Raw genomic sequence first — 17,279 nt, forward strand, 5'->3', positions numbered from 1 at the left:
GGGTGGGGGTTGGTGAGAGTTATGATGGTTTTGGGAAGTGATATGGATGTTATTGGGTTAGGGTTTATAGGAAAGAGATTGTGGGGAAGAGTAAAAGGAAGAGAAAGAAGAAGGTGGGGTAGGTGGAGATTCTCATGGGCATTGAACGCCTACTCTGGCCTTCCTGGCTGGCGTTCAATGCCAGCAAGGTCTCTATTCCAGGGTGTTCTGTTTCTGGCTCTGACTGTTTCTGTTTCTGTTTTAATTACTGCACATGATCATAAACTCAAAGAAAATGGTTGTCCAACACCAAACTTAGAGTTGGTGTCTGAGGGTTCTGTATAACTTTGCACTGAGAGAGAAGGTTAGAACACTAGGTGTTGCACAACTGTTTCTCTTTTGTTAGGGGAAGAGTTAGGGCTAGGCATCTTGAACAAGATGTGGTCCTCCCATAACTGTAGAATTAGCTCTCCCTTTGCCACGTCAATGATGGAATTGGCAGTGGCTAGAAAGGTCTTCCAAGGATGATGGATTCATCCTCTTCCTCCCCAGTATCCAGGATTATGAAATCAACAGGAATGTAAAGGTCTTCAACCTTCACTAAGACATCCTCTACCAGTCCATAAGCCTTTTTCATGGACTTGTCTGCCATCTCTAGTGAGATTCTTGCAGCTTGTACCTCAAAAATTCCTAACTTCTCCATTACAGAGAGTGGCATAAGATTTATGCTTGACCTTAGGTCACACAGAGCCTTAACAAAGGTAATGGTACCTATGGTGCAGGGAATCAAGAAGCGTCTGGGATCCGACAGCTTCTGAGGTAGTTTCTGTTGAACCAAGGCATTGAGCTCCTTGGTGGGCACTGGAGGTACTTCCTCCAATGGCTCTGTGCCAAACAACTTGGCATTCAACTTCATCAAAATTCCTAGGTACCGAGCAACTTGCTCCTCCTTATTTTCCTCTTCCTCATTAGAGGAGGAGAGATCCTCATAATCCATGATTTGCAACAAGGCATTCAAAGGAACTTCTATAGTGTCCTCATGAGCTTTGGTTGCCTTTAAATCTTCAACAGGGAACGCTGTAGTGGGCGTTGAACGCCCAGCAAGAACTTCTTTACCGGCGTACAATGCCAGCTTCTCTGCCAATTTGGGCGTTGAACGCCCAGTAAGGTCTTCCTTACTGGCGTTCAACGCCAACTCATCCTCTTATCTTTAGATTCAGCCTCAGCCTCTGTGGTGATGGCCTTGCACTCTTCTTTTGGGTTTACTTCAGTGTTACTAGAAAAAGTGTTAGGAGGGGTCTCAGGGATTCTCTTGCTCAGCTGACCAATTTGTACCTCCAGATTTCTGATGGAGGATCTTGTTTCAGTTATGAAACTATGAGTGGTCTTAGAGAGTTCAGAGACTATAGTTGCTAAGTCAGAAAGGCTCTGGTTAGAAGTCTCCATCTGCTGCTGAGAAGAAAGGAATGGTGGTCTGTTGTTGAATATATTCTGGTTTCTTCCACCTTGAGTATTTTGAAGCCTTGCTGAGGCTTCTGTTGATCCTTCCATGAAAGGTTAGGATGATTCCTCAATGAAGGATTATAGGTGTTTTCATAGGGTTCTCCCATGTAATTTACCTCCTCCATTGAAGGTTGATCTGGATAATAAGCATCTCCATCATAGGAGGTTTCTTGAGTGCTGCCAGTTGCAGCTTGTGATCCAGTCAGATGCTGAGAGATCATATTAACCTGCTGGGTCAATATCTTATTCTGAGCCAATATGGCATTTAGAGTATCAACCTCTAGAACTCCTTTCTTCAGAGCCACCCCATTGTTCACAGGGTTTCTCTCAGAAGTATACATGAATTGGTTATTTGCAACCATTTCAATGAGTTCGTGTGCCTCTTTAGGCATTTTCTTCAAGTAGAGTGATCCACTTGCAGAATGGTCCAAGGAGATCCTAGAAAGCTCAGATAGGCCATCATAGAAGATACCTAAGATAGACCACTCTGAGAGTATGTCAGGAGGACACTTCCTGATCAGTTGCTTGTATCTTTCCCAAGCTTCATAGAGGGATTCACCCTCTTCTTGTCTGAAGGTTTGAACTTCCACCCTGAACTTACTCATCTTTTGAGGTGGAAAGAACCTGGTCAAGAAAGCATTGACCAACTTTTTCCAAGAGTCTAGGCTTTTCTTTGGTTAAGAATCCAACCATATCCTAGCTCTGTCTCTAATAGCAAAAGGGAAAAGCATAAGTCTGTAGACCTCAGGATCCACTCCATTGGTCTTAACAGTATCACAGACTGCAAGAATTCAGATAGAAACTGATGTGGATCTTCCAGTGGAAGTCCATGAAATTTGCCATTCTGTTGCAAGAGAGAGACTAACTGAGGCTTTAGCTCAAAGTTATTTGCCCTAATGGAAGGTATAGAGATACTTCTTCCATAGAGGTCAGAAGTTGGAGTAATGAAGTCACCAAAAACCTTCCTTGCATCTCCTCCATTATTCGGTTCAGCTGCCATGTCTGTACTTTCAGTTTCTTGTTCGAAAAGTTCTCTAAGATTTCCTCTAGAATGTTGTGCTTTAGCTTGTTACAAACGCTTCCTTAGGGTCCACTTTGGTTTAGGATCAAGGTCAAAGAGAGGTTCTTTATCCTTGTTCCTACTTATAAACAAGAAAAAGAAAATAAGAAATAAGAAGGATGGGAGCTCTATGTTCAAGAATAGAGGACTCCTTGTGAGATGTGAAGAAGAAAGAAGAATGAAGATAGAGGAAGGAGATGAAGAATTTGAATAAAAGGGAAGAAGAATTCAAAAATTAGAAGTAAAAGAAGAAACTAGAATTAAAATATTTTTGTTTTTATTTTATTTGTTAATTGAATTCAAAAATAAAAGCTAATTAACTAAAAAGAGAAGATAAGATAATGACTTTGAAATTAAAACTTGAAATCTTTTTTTTTTTAATTTTCGAAAATTTTAATTAAAGATAGAAAATATATTTTTATTTTTTTATTTTTTGAATTAATGAAGAAAGAGAAAAACTACCAAAAGACACCAAACTTAAAATTTTTAGATCTAAAACACTTGTTTTTTGAAAATTAAAGAGAAAAAAATACCAAAAGTACCAAACTTAAAAATTTTAAGATCAAAATAAGAAAAAAAAAACAAGAACAACTTGAATACCAAGAAAGAACACAAAGAACAATTCGAAAATTTTGAAGAAACAAAGAACACACAAAGGACACCTAAACTTAAAGATTGACACAAGACTCAAACAAAAGACACTATTTTTGAAAATTTTTTGAAAAGAACACCATGAAAATTCGAAACATTAACAAGAACACGAACAAAGACTCAAACAAAAAGATAAAGATCAAAAAGAAAAGAAAAGAAAAGGTTTTGAAATTTTTTTTTTATTTTTTCGAAAAAGAAAATAAAAGACTCAAACAAAATTAAAAAGTACCTAATCTAAGCAACAAGATAATCCGGTTGTTTGTCAAATCTGAACAATCCCCAGCAACAGCGCCAAAAACTTGGTGCGCGAAATAAGAACTCGCACAACTGAACCAACAAGTGCACTGGGTCATCCAAGTAATACCTAAGTTGAGTCAGGGTCGATCCCACGGAGATTGTTGGTTTGAATCAAGCTATGGACATCTTGTAGATCATAGTCAGGTGATTAGAAGAGATAGTTTGTTGAGAGAAATGCATAAAACAAAAATAGAGATGAAATTATTTAATTTAAGTGAAACCAGTGATAAGAGAACGTTTGAGGCTTTGGAGACGCGTCATTCTTCTAGATCAACCTTTTCTACTGTCTTCTCCAACTGTGAGTGGTTCTTTCCATGGCAGGCTGCAAGTGATCAACGCCGGTTTAATGGCCGCCAATCTTCCTCTCTCAGGCCGAACGCCAGGTTTAGTGTGCGCTCAATCTGAATGAGGGTGAAGCTCTTGCAATTCATCCCCATAATGATCCTACTCAAAACACCACATATAAGATCGAATCTTCCGGATCAGAGAATGTTGTGCCTTTGGTTCTAGCCTCTACCACAAAGACCCTAATCTCCCCATACCTCGGCTGAACTAGTGTCTCAAGAAGTCCCCAACGAAGTCGTGGATTAGCCGTCTAAGAGATGTATAATCAAGCTTATGGTTCAGTGATCTCTGGTTAAGGACTCACACTGAACCCATATAGAATGAGGATGAGTGTCACAAATCATCTCATTCATAAGGTTGAAGAACGAAGATACATCTTAGAATAGAGTCATACACAAATTGAATAGAACAGTAGTACATTTATTAATCCATGAAAATCAGCAGAGCTCGTAACCTTAACCTTAGGGGGTTAGTGACTCCTATTGTACATAATAGTGTTCGAAAATAATGGGGGAAGAAAAAGATCCTAAACATGGTTGATCTTCTCCTGTGTATACTAATCTAATAACTAAGGATTACAGAAATAAGATAAACTAAGTTGATAGTGCGAAAATCCACTTCTGGGGCCCACTTGGTGAGTGTTTGGGATGAGCAAAAAGTGTCTTCACGTGCTAAGACTCCCTAGAGGCGTTGAACGCTGGCTAAGGGTCCCCTTTTGGGCGTTGGACGCTAGCCACCCACTTGTGGGAGCCGGACGCCAGGACTGGGGCTGGTGGTTGGAGTTGAACGCCAGTTTTGGGCCTTCACTTTTGAAACAAAGTATAGACTATTATATATCTTTTTGGACTTCTATAGCTCCAGATAAGCTCCTTCGAGTGCTCGGAGGTCAGATCCTGACAGCATCTGCAGTCCTTTCTCTGCTTCTGAATCAGACTTCTGCTCAGACTCCTCAATTTCAGCCAGAAAATACCTGAAATCACCATAAAACACACAAACTCAAAGTAGAATCCACAAATGTGAATTTTGCACTAAAATCTATGAAAATAAAATAGAACTTAAACAAAATATACTAAAAACTATATGAAAATAATGCCAAAAAGCATATAAAATATCCACTCATCACTCTCCACACACCATCAATGGCCAAAGAAGTTGAAAAGTTAGACACTCTGACTATCTCCAATCTAAACTTGGGTTAGATGACTCCTTTTATTGAATATCTTAAATTCGATATTATCCCTAAAAAAGAAAGGGAAGCAAGGAGACTCATAAGGCAAGCACAGAACTATACTCTAGTTCACAACGTCCTCTATAAAAGAAGAATATCTACACCCTTACTGAAGTACGTCCCGACCTCCAAGACTGAAGAAGTCCTAGAAGAAGTCAATAGTGGCATCTGTGGAAATCAACTAGGAACATGATCACTAGCTAAGAAATTATTATGAGCTGTCTTCTTTTGGCCGACCTTGCAAAGGGAAGTGGCCGACTTTGTCTAAAAGTGCCTTCTCTGCCAAATGCACACCAATTTCCATGTGACCCCACCAAAAGAGCTCATCAGTGTCACCTTGCCATGGCCTTTTGCAAAATGGGGTTTGGACCTGCTCGAACCATTTTATCAAGCACTTGGACAGGTGAAATACCTCATAGTTGGGATTGACTATTTCACTAAGCGGATTAAGACAGAACCTTTGGCATCTATCACAGCTTAAACAAGTAAAAAATTCTTCTGCAAGAACATTGTCACCTGGTTTGGAGTTCCATATTCCATCACTATGGACAATAGTACTCAGTTTACTGACTCGACCTTCAGAAACTTGGTGGCAAGGCTCAAGATTAAACACCAATTCACATTGGTAGAGCACCCTCAGGCCAATGGACAAGAAGAATCTGCAAATAAAGTATTGGTCGGATTCAAGCAAAGGCTACAAGATGCAAAAGGAGCATGGATGGAGGATCTCCCTTGAGTTCTATAGGTATATCGAACAACTTCCCATTCTACAACTAGAAAATCTCCGTTCCAACTTGCTTATTGCATAGAAGCTATGGTCCCTGTAGAAGTCAACGGAGAAAGCCCAAGGGTAAGATTCTACAATAAAGTGAGAAACATCCAAGCTCAAAAAGAAGAGCTTGACCTCCTCCCAGAAATTCGGGAGAAGGCTCGGATAAGGGAGGAAGCACTAAAGCAAGGATGTTCACGAGGTATAACAAGAAAGTTATCAGAAGAAACTTAGTGACAAATGACCTCACACTTATCCGGAATGACATCGAGGTACAAAAGTCGGGTGAAGAAAAGTTAGCTACAAACTGGAAAGGACCTCACAAGATCGTTGAAGTCTTGGAGAAAGGTTACTATAAAGTGTCCAACTTACAAAGGAACGAGCTTCCTCAGTCGTGGCATGCATGCAACATGAAGAGATACTACAGCTAGGAAGCAAACCTTGCTCTCTGATGTATTCTTTTTCCCAACTTCATTGTTTTTTTTTTCCAAAAAGGATTTTTTTGAAGGGGGTTTTAACGAGGCATCATAGCAAGGGCTAGGAGTTAAAGACAAGAAAACTCTTATTAGAAAGTAACATATGTAAATCATTTTTCATTAATGGTAATTCATCATTTATTCCATTTATATGATTAATTATTCTACTATACGCACCAATTTAAGTTCGACAAAGTGCGAAAATCATTGTCCGACCTATATGGTCAGCAAGATAAAGCGGTAAGGCCCAAATTGGTATAAGAAGTTATATAAGCAGATCATGGACCGACCTCGTCAAGCCACTCGTACAAAAACAAGTCGGCAAAAGAGTTTAACCTAAAATGAATTGCAAAAGTAACTTGACAAAACAAAACCAACCTCTTAAGGTCAGATATAAATTCTATTTAAAGAGCAAATTATTACCTGACCTTGTAACAGCCAAATAAGTTTCTAACCTTTATCGGTCAACACAACAAAAACAAGTTATCCGACCTCATAAAACGGATTCACCAAACGAGTTGTAAAGAGAGCCTGAAATAATCTGTAAAAATATTACCAGCTTAAAAATGTTCAACAAGAGGATAATATTCTCAATTAACAAAATATTTGCAAAGTGATACTCGAAAATCACAAAGAAGCAAAAAAATCCACCATTACCACATGCAAGTCAAGCAAACCACTTATAAATCATAAAATAAGTGTAAAAGCTAAAGACATTTCAAAAAGTCCTCAAAGGTGCAAATTACACAAACAAAATATCCAAAAGGACCAAACCAAGGCAAAATAAGTATCCCACAAACTACAACTATTACAAAAAGTGTTTAAAAGACCCACAGACAAAGCCATCAAATATAGAAAAATTATAAAATAGAACTAAGAGAGAGGAAGGTCCCGTTCGTTAGTAGCCATAGCGACCACTTCCTCAACCTGGATAGAAGAAGAATGGAGACTCTCAGAAGTCAGAATGGAGGAGTCCATAGGTGTTTCCTCAACTCGGGAACAAGATGTTTTTGGGTCTTCAATAGGTACAGACTCGGCCTTGGGAGGAATGATCTTCCCATCAATCATAACTTTATCAGGATCAATGGGAGAAATGTCCACCTCGGGCACAAGAACCCAAAATTGAGCCTTTAAGTTCTCAGTCATCTTGTCCATTCTTTCGGCTACTGACTCCTCCAGACTAGCATACTCCTCCCTCAGCTTATCCAGATCCTCCTTTAAATCCAGCTTCTCCTAAAAAATACAAGTATAACTCTCCTCAATTTTTTTCTGTAGCCCCTCGGCCATAGCACAAGCCGCTTAGACTGCTTCACTCTTTCGCAAAGTCTTGAAAGATTGGAGGTAAGATTCCCATTCTTGGCCTCTAATCCCAACTTGGCTTCCCGAAGAGAGGTTACCTTAGCTCGAAGGTCGGTCAACTCCCTCTGGATAGAGTCAAGCGACGTCTTCTCCAATTACTTCAGAGGGCTAAACACACCCCTGCAGTCCGAATACCTCCCTGGACAAATACTTCCAAATGCCTTTTAAGGGAAACATCATCCATACTTATCGAACTATAAGGAAGGTTGTGCTCCTCACAAAAAGCAATGGTATCGAAATTTTTATCGTGAACACTGCCAAAGTTAGAAGATAGAATTTTTCGTTTCCAAATGCCTTTATTTATCACTTCTCATTAAAATTCTCAATCTTAATAATCATATTATAACAGGTACCTCAATCAAGTCACAACCTTCAACCTCAATTAGGGTACCTACTTAGGTTTTTCCTTCTCAAGCACAAAACCATAAACTTCGATGTAATAAACAATCAATGAATTCCCTTCATCATAATTACAATCAATTGCTAATCAATATCACACCCGGCCTAAATGCCAAATCCAAACCTAAGCTATGCTCATTTGTCTCACCATTGGCCCCATCTAGCTTTTCGTTTAATAGTTCACTCGATTATAATCTCACCAAAGCAATCCCAAACTATAATTTATTTATTATTCTAGATTCAATATAAATCCTCCATTCTCATGGGCATAACCTTTACCAAGGTAATTCGGCATAATAATCACTCACTCGACGCTAGCAATATCTATCTTTAACAAGCACCATCCAAACACCTTAGTTTTAGTCCAATGTAACATAAGCCACCTACTCTTAACTTGATAATTAATTACACTTTTTAATTCTTTAATCAATTACACTTCGTTTTCGGGTTAACTTTAATTACTCATGTCTTCCCTTTCATCACAATAGCATCATTGTTTTCACTTTAGCATGACTTTCTAAACCTCCTAGGTTGAGGGAAGGAGCCCTGCTGAGTCCTATGAATTAATAAAAGTATTACTATTTCTTCTCTGATCCGTGTTTGATCTATTTCTAAGATGTATAATCCGATCTTCATTGTGGTAAATAGGATGATCTAACCAATTAGCTCTATTCATCACATTAAGATGAACGTGCCTGACAAACACCCGCGTGTACTTGGGTTCGTGTGAATACGTGACTGGAAAGCACAAGCCAATAGCTATGTTTATGCATCTCTCAGACGGTTAATCCATGACTTCGTTGGGGACTTATCGAGACACCAGTTCAGCCAATTTCTGGGGAGATTAGGGTCTCTGTGGTATAGGCTAGAATCCAAAGAAGCAGCGTTCCCTGATCCGGAAGATTCGACCTTGTCTGTGGCATTTTGAGTAGGATCACCAAGAGAATAACTTGCTACGCGCTTCACCCTTTGTCAGATTGGATGACCACAGCCAATGGCGTTCAATCTGTAGCAGAGGAGATCAATGACCACGGCCCATGGCGTTGATCACATACAGCCTGCCATAGAAGAAGATCATCCACAAGCAGAGAAGACAGTAGTACTAGAGTTAATTCAGAAAGACAAAGCAACTTCGACTCTCAACTTTATTCTTATTAAATATCTTTATTAGTTATATGTCTTCATAGTTTCACAACCAACAACCTTCTGATCCGCCTGACTAAGACCTGCAAGATAACCATAGCTTGCTTCAAGCCACAATCTTCGTGGGATCGACCCTGACTCGCTCAGGTATTACTTGGACGACCCAGTGCACTTGCTGGTACTGCTGTACGGAAGTGTGGAGGTTTGCGTACACGCACCACCAATCAAGAACACAGCATTTCTTCTACGCCACTTTGATTATTGACCACTATCCGTTAGCCTCTCATAGCATTGTAACAGCGCCGAAACATAGCACTTATGTTCAACAGTTACCAACAAGTGCAGAATACAAAGAAGAAGGAAGAAATCGCTTGAACAATAACCACGGGATATTACCAGCCATTCTAACCCCTCGAAATTCCTGTCATGCAATATGAACGAATGCAATGCCTCAATATCATACCAAGCAATTAAAATTTTGTTACCAATTTCACAGTTATCTTTTATCAGAGTGTCTGACCTAGCCGTACTGTTCATAGTCATAGTGAGAACTCGGCCATGTTGTTGAGCTCTACTAGCATCCTGATTCCCTTGGCATGGATAATTCTTAGAAATGTGCCATGGAAATTCACAGTTGAAGAACAAGCCTAATCTATCCCTACACGGATTATTCGGATGGTATTTTCCACACCTATCACACCTCAGATGATCGGGTTGGTTTCACATGTGCTTTCCCTTGCCACGCCATTGGCCTCAATGGTTGTATTGAGACGCATAACCACCCCTCTTGAAGTCCTGATCCCTCGACGCATAGCTCTTGTCTTGATCCCTCTTATAAAATTCTTGACAGTCACCCTTTGCCAAAGCGGCTTTTCTTGAGCAGTCCTCAACTACTTTGCTCTTGTTCACTAACTCGGAGAATATTCGGATCTTCATAGGCATGACTGCACTTATTATGTCACTTCGAAGACCACCTTTGTATTTAATACATTTCCATTCTTCATAGACTTTTGGAGCACCGTGACACATGATGGGATATTTTTGCGAAAAAACGAATTCCTCCGAAACACCCAAATCTAACCGGCAAGTGCACCGGGTCGCATCAAGTAATAATAACTCACGGGAGTGAGGTCGATCCCACAGGGATTGAAGGATTGAGCAATTTTAGTTTAGTGGTTGATTTAGTCAAGAGAATCAAGATTTGGTTGAGAGATTTGTGATTTGCAGAATTTAAATTGCATAGAAGGTAAAGGGAATGGGTAATTGGCATGAAATTTAAGAGAACTGAAATTTAAAGTGCTGAATCTTAAAGAACAAGAAATTAAATGGCAGAAACTTAGAACGCAAGAAATGTAAATTGCAGAATCTTAAAATGCAAGAAATGTAAATGGCTTGAATTGTAAAGGGAATGGGTAATTGGATTTGCAGGAATTAAACGAGGAAAAGTAAATTGCAACAAAGAGAGAAGTAAAGGATGTCTTGAATCAAACCGGATCTTAAAACAGAAAAGTAAAATGAGCATGAAAACAGTAAACAGAGGATGTAAATTGAGAATTCAGATCTCAGGACCCAAGAGACTAGAAAACTAAGTCTAAATCTCAATGCCTTCCTAGATCCAACAAGAACAATTGCAAAGGAGATTGTAAATTGCAAAGAAAGTAGATGAAGAACATTGGATTGGAGATTGTAGCTTTTCCTTTGTCCTTTGGATTGGAGATTGTATCACTTGGGAGAACATTGGTTGGCCGTTCAGCTTGTTTGGCCAATTGTCCCACTTGTCGTTCAAGGCTCTTCATGGTAGCTTCATTTCTCTCTTGCATTTTGACCAAGCTTTGAGTGGACTGAGCAATTGCTTGTATGGCTTCCTCAAGACTTGAAATTCTACTTTCATGATGGTCTATTGGTGGTATGATAGGGGTGGAATTTGGTTGCTGGAAGTTATTTGTAGGGTTGTTTTGTGGGTGGAATGTGGATGTGGAAGGTGGATGATGGTTGTTTTGGTTAGTGACTGAATTATTGGGTGGATAATAGCTGGAATTTGGGTGGTCATTTTGGGGTTTTCTATATGGATTGTGGGTTATGTTTTGCTGGTTGTTGTTCTGGTTGTTTCTTGAGTTGTTTTGGTTTGAATTCCTTTGCCATGGTTGTTGGTTTTGAGTGTGGTTATCTCCCCATCTGAGATTTGGGTGGTTCTTCCAGGATGGATTGTATGTATCACCATAAACCTCATTTTGGCCTGAACCTTGGTTGTGCACATATTGAGGTTGTTCCTGCTGCTGATCTTCTTGGTTTTCTTTATTTTGCCCCCCATGTGGTTGATGGTTGGCTTGTATTCACTGCTGCAACTTGCAAGCTATCAATCTTTTTAGCCATCTGCTCAAATTGTTGTTGAATCTGCTCCTGCATTATCTTGTTTTGAGCTAGGAGGGTGTCAACCCCTTCCATTTCTAACACTCCTTTCCTTAGTGATGGTTGGCGTTGTCTCTGATGGCCAAAGAAATATTGGTTGTTAGCCACCATGTCAATGAGGTTCTGAGCTTCTTCAGCTGTCTTCATGAGTTGCATTGAGCCTCCTGCTGAATAGTCAAGTGCCTCTTGAGCTTTCATTGTCAGTCCTTCATAGAAATTTTGGAGTTTATCCCATTCATTAAACATCTCTGGTGGACACTTCCTGAGTAAAGCTTTGTATCTCTCCCATGCTTCATACAATGACTCTCCATCCATCTGAGTAAATGTTTGAACCTCTGTTTTGAGCCTGATGATCCTTTGAGGAGGATAAAACTTTGCTAAGAACTTGCTCACTAGATCCTCCCAATTGTTGATGCTTTCTCTTGGAAATGACTCCAACCATTGAGTAGCTTTGTCCCTCAGGGAAAATGGAAACAACAACAATTTGTAACTGTCAGGATGTACACCATTGGTCTTCACTGTGTTACATATCCTCAGGAAGGTGGATAGGTGCTGGTTTGGATCTTCCAAGGGGCCTCCTCCATAAGAACAGTTGTTCTGCACCAAGGTGATGAGTTGGGGCTTCAATTCAAAGTTATTTGCATCGACATTTGGGGTAAGGATGCTACTCCCACAATGCCTTGGATTAGCAAATGTATATGAAGCCAAGACTCTCCTCTGGGGTTGACCATTGTTGTTGGCCATTCTCACTGGTGGATTTGTTGGATTTGTTGAGTGTTCCTCCAATTCATGATATTCTTCATCTGATTCTTCCTCTCCAGCAACATTTTTTTCTCTTGCTTCTCTTCTTGTATCTGACATACAAGCAAAACACAAGAAACACACAAAAACCAGTGACACTTCAATCTATTGCTAGAATGAAGTTTGAGTTAGCTTAAGCAAAAATTCAAACAGTTAGTGGGTTAGTCAAAAATTAAAGAAACCGAAAAGAAAAATTGCTTGATCTAAACTACCACCTCACTTAATCATTGTCAATCTAATCAATCCCCGGCAACGGCGCCAAAAACTTGATGGGATATTTTCGCGGAAAAACGAATTCCTCCGAAACACCCAAATCTAACTGGCAAGTGCACCGGGTCGCATCAAGTAATAATAACTCACGGGAGTGAGGTCGATCTCACAGGGATTGAAGGATTGAGCAATTTTAGTTTAGTGGTTGATTTAGTCAAGCGAATCAAGATTTGGTTGAGAAATTTGTGATTTGCAGAATTTAAATTGCATAGAAAGTAAAGGGAATGGGTAATTGGCATGAAATTTAAGAGAACTGAAATTTAAAGTGCTGAATCTTAAAGAACAAGAAATTAAATGGCAGAAACTTAGAACGCAAGAAATGTAAATTGCAGAATCTTAAAATGCAAGAAATGTAAATGGCTTGAATTGTAAAGGGAATGGGTAATTGGATTTGCAGGAATTAAACGAGGAAAAGTAAATTGCAACAAAGAGAGAAGTAAAGGATGTCTTGAATCAAACCGGATCTTAAAACAGAAAAGTAAAATGAGCATGAAAACAGTAAACAGAGGATGTAAATTGAGAATTCAGATCTCAGGACCCAAGAGACTAGAAAACTAAGTCTAGATCTCAATGCCTTCCTAGATCCAACAAGAACAATTGCAAAGGAGATTGTAAATTGCAAAGAAAGTAGATGAAGAACAATGAACCGAAACTGAAATTCAATTAAGCAGAAAATTAAACAAGATCCCAAGGTGAGATTGAAACAGAATTTCTTCAACTCTCCACCCAAGATCCAAGACAATTGTAATTGAAATTGAAAGCAAGAAAACTAAGAGGAAGGGAATTCAATTCTCCTTCCCCGAGACTTAGAAATTAAAATTCACTCAACACCAAAAGCTCTCCGAAAACTCTCTATGAAAACTAAAAGGGAAAGCTCCCTTCAAAACTTAAATTCTAATCTATTTATACACTTTCTTCAAATGGTCTTCAAGCCTTCAATTGGGCCTTTGCTCTTGGTGGAATTGGGTTGAGAGAGGCCTTGGTTGATTGCTCTTGGAGTTTGGAGAAGAACCGAATTGAACCGGGTTGGAATCATGAAAGCTTGAGTAAAAGTTGGAGTAAAAGTTAGGGGTCTAACTTTTGCTCCAACTTTTCACATCAGCACCCTTGTTTTGCTGATACCAACGTTGGGGCAAAAGTTAGGGGTCTAACTTTTGCTCCAACGTTGGCCTCCCCTTGGTTATTCATGGCGCCAACGTTAGCCAAAAAGTTAGGGGGCTAACGTTGGCGCAAACTTTTGCTAGTCCAGGGAGTGTTTTTCATGTGCCAACGTTAGCCAAAAAGTTAGGGGGCTAACGTTGGCGCAAACTTTTTGTGCATCCAGGGAGTGTTTTTCATGCCAAAAGTTAGCCAAAAAGTTAGGGGTCTAACTTTTGCTCCAGCTTTTGCCCAAAAGTTAGCCAAAAAGTTAGGGTCTAACTTTTGCTCCAGCTTTTGCCCAAAAGTTAGCCAAAAAGTTAGGGGTCTAACTTTTGCTCCAGCTTTTACTTCCTGGTTCATAATTAATCCAAAAGTTTGAGCTAAAATTTGAGGGCAAACTTTTGCTCAAACTTTTTGTTCTCTCTTCCTCCTAGCCCTTCCTTCTTGCATCAACCTTTCTCCAAGCTTTCTTCACCTATCATTAATCAACCAAACACATCAAAGCTATGCTCAAAATCATGAGATATTCATTCTTTCATAATATGTGACAATTATAGCACAAAACCTCATGAAATAGCATGAATTCATACATAGTTGATTAAATCAAAGGAAACATGAAAATCTACCCAATTGGCTTGCTTTTGACTCAAGAAAGTGCATAATTCTATTGAAAACAAAAGAAAAAGGCTAGTGAAACTAGGCTAAGATGACTTGTCATCAACACACCCTCGAAAACTGACATAGCTCCTCAAATCTGTTGGTGTACTCTACCACCGTCATAGAACCCTACTTCAACTGCATAAGCTCTAACTCATATCCGCCCTCTTTGAATTCAAAAAATATTTCTTGTAAAGTTTGACTCGGAAAGCATCCCATGTTAACACAGCGTCACCTTGCGGTAGCAGACGACTAACTCCCAACCACCAGAATTTCGCTTCTCCCTCTAACTTATATGTGGCAAATTTCACATATTGCTCCTCAGGCACATGTTGATCTTGTAGATCTCTCTCCATGGCTAAATGCTAGTTATCCGCTTCTATCGGATTGGTGGTACCCCTGAAGATTGGTGGGTTCACCTTCAGAAAAGTAGCCAACGTCATCGGTCCGCTGCCACCGTTACCGTTCCTATTTCCGGCATGTTGCCTAGAATTTCAACAGTGGCCTGCATAGCAGCAGCCATGTTCTCTAATGCAGCCATAAAGTTTACCGGGTTGTTGCCAGTCGGTTCCGGTTCCGCATTACCTCTCTGTCCTCTTCCTCGACCATGACTGCATCCACGAGACGTCATTTGGGTCCTGTTTACACCAAACAATTGATATCAGAATGATCAGTCTCAATATCTCAAGTCTAGTATTTCAAAGTCCTAAAAGTATGCTCATGAGCATGCTATGTTTCTTAAACATATATCCTAAATAGCATTTATACACAATTCAAAGTATGCTTTGAAGCATAGTTAGTCTGTCCCTTAGGCTCTATGAGAACGAACTGCTCTAATACCATAATTTAACACCCTACCACACAAAACCTTATGCTTAAGTGTAAATCAGAGGTGGTGAGGCGCTACGACGTCTAAAAATAAAAATACGTATATATATTTTGAAGAATAATTTATCTATGAGCCTTGAAATAAAAGATAGTTCAAATTCCAGTAACTCGACATCGCACACAGGGCGTTAACAAAAGAAAACATCGATGATCAGAAATAGAATATATATATATATATATATATATATATATATATATATATATATATATATATATATATATATATATATATAAGTAGAGTTCCAAGAGAGATACATAATCAAGCTCTAGACTCGATCCGGAAGTAAGGCCGGCTAGAAATATATACGTACAGCCCACAAGTTAACAGAAACATAAACATAAACATAAATCTCGTTTCTCCATAATCAACCTCTAAGAGGGATATACAAATAAAAATACAAAAATGGAGAATATACATAAACTAATTACAAAATATAAACTCCCAAAAGTAAATCTTCGCTTCCGAGAGAAATCCAGCATGCTAAATGGGGTGCTTCGCGTCCTGCATCTGTAATATAAATAAATCTCTAAACGGGTGAAAACATCATCCTTTCGGGTTCTCAGTAAGGGTAACAGTTCTAAATAGAGATAAAGTAAAACTACACGAAATCACTAGACAATCCTATACTCCAATCAACCTAAAGTTCATGCCTAGTATCCTTCTAAACCAAATGGGATAATCAAAAACTAAGTCTCAGCTAATACATGCTCTCAAGTTTTCAATTCCTCTCAATTATAGTCATTCATATTCTCTTTTAATCACAACGGTTCCAACTCAGCATTTTAGTGCCATAGCTCTAATCATTACCTCAGAACAAGCACAAACCCTCAGCGTCACCACCACCAGCATGAGGGATCTCTCAGTTATGCAATCACATGCAAAACAATACAAGGAATACACATATAGAGATACAGATAAAGCATTTAGATCAAGTAGCATATAGATACATTAATCAAGAAGGCACACCAAGTACAAGATACACACTAAAACAATACATACAAATGCAAATGATGCATGCTTGCCCTACTGGCTATGAGCTCATGTGTTAGTTATGTTGCCAGGCCCGACTCAGGTAAGCGGGATTTTACCAACCATCCTTATCCGTAGGTTCCACAAGCAAGTAGGATAACTTAACGTCCTTTCCCAAAACACGCAAGCGGGATTTAACCACCGTCCTTGCCAATCTCAATAAACCACGAGTAAGCGGGATAATACCAACCGTCTTTACTAGGTATCTCGAACAAACGGAATTTGACCACCGTCTTTGCCATGAATAAACATCAGTTTATAGCAAAGTCTTTAATCAGCTTTTAAAAATCATTAAGTTTATTAACAGTATTCTCGTTTAGTTTACCCATTCCTTCATCTTGTGAGTCAGATAACACCACCGTCTTCAAAGCGGGTGGGATAAAATCACCATCCCTGCATAGCAACTTACGCACTGAGCAAGCAGGATGACACCACTGTCCTTGCCAGTCCAGCCATTTAGGCCACAATCAATCAACATTAGTGTCTTTTAGCAATTGTATAAATTATTAAACTCCCTAGCCCCAATTCATTATTACTTATCAAGTTTAAGCTTATAACCCCATTCTCTTATCAATTTGTCACTTTCATTGACCCGTGTGTGGGATAATGCCACCGTCCTCACCGCATGCAGGATAAACCACCTTTCTCGTAACCATGTCATCCGGTTTAACCAAGCGTTTATCTGGAAATAACCAAATTTAATTCGATCTCGCTCAAATTCAATTTATTACGCAAGCGGGATAACACCCAAACCTTGCCACGAATAGATACTCAATCCATACACAAGCGGGATATCACCCAGACCTTGCCATCCTCAGCCAATCCGTCATACTCAATCATCATCAGTCTCATTAACCATGTCTTATCTCAATATA

General features: G+C 39.4%; 1 non-coding gene across 1 annotated transcript; it reads left to right on the plus strand.

The window, feature by feature from the left end:
• The first annotated feature begins 1,977 nt into the window (after window positions 1-1,977).
• LOC148544419 (small nucleolar RNA R71) lies at window positions 1,978-2,081 on the plus strand. Its single transcript, XR_015901015.1, has one exon. It is a non-coding gene; the product is annotated as a small nucleolar RNA R71 (small nucleolar RNA).
• The last annotated feature ends 15,198 nt before the right edge of the window (window positions 2,082-17,279 follow it).

This window comes from Arachis ipaensis, chromosome B9, assembly GCF_059453495.1.
Source record: "Arachis ipaensis isolate K30076 ecotype BB chromosome B9, ASM5945349v1, whole genome shotgun sequence".
In the NCBI taxonomy this organism is placed as follows: Eukaryota; Viridiplantae; Streptophyta; class Magnoliopsida; order Fabales; family Fabaceae; genus Arachis; species Arachis ipaensis.